We start from the raw sequence: 774 nt of genomic DNA on the forward strand, positions 1-774 counted from the left end.
TGCCAGCTCTGCGGTGCACGCATGCGAAAGCAAAAACTGAAAGATTCTTCCGCGAGCAATGACGCTTTTCACAAACTTTTAAGAGAAAACCAAAAACAAGATACACGATGTTTAAAAAGAACAAGATGTGCATTGCAGACATAAAAAAATGCAATACGTAAAGGAGAGAAGGGAAGACGAAACACAGGCTTTGTCAGAAAAGTGCATCACATCAGACTGGCCTGATGAGGGCTAAAGGACATTGTTTCAGCAGACAGATGACATACTATGGAATTCACGCACACACGGGAATAAGCAGCCGTGAAAGTAACTGTGTAAACAAAAAGTTGCTTTCTTCATGTAAATGCCCTTAGGTGATCATAGACTTTTATAAGCAATGGTAACAACAATGCATTGTGGGATTTATAACATGCAGAATTAAATTCATGTAACAGTAGTCCAGGTCACAGAGAGAAACACTGTTATGCTCTTGTAATCCCTCCTAGCCTAAGTACGGCATCACTTCGAAGAGGAAGGTTCAATTCAACCATACGAATAAACACCTTAAATGTAAAGGAGATAAACACCCCAATTAAAGGGCACACACTGTCCTACTGGATAAAAAGAAAGAGGCAATTGCATGCTCCCTAAAGTTCATCACATGAGACTGGCCCGATGACGCGCGCTAAAGGACATTGTTTCAGCAGAAAGAGATGACATACTATGGAATTCACGGAAATAAGGAGCCGTGAAAATAACTGGGTAAACAGAATAACAAAATAACTAAAGACAGCC

This window comes from Pteropus alecto, unplaced genomic scaffold (genome assembly GCF_000325575.1).
Source record: "Pteropus alecto unplaced genomic scaffold, ASM32557v1 scaffold142, whole genome shotgun sequence".
Lineage (NCBI taxonomy): Eukaryota > Metazoa > Chordata > Mammalia > Chiroptera > Pteropodidae > Pteropus > Pteropus alecto.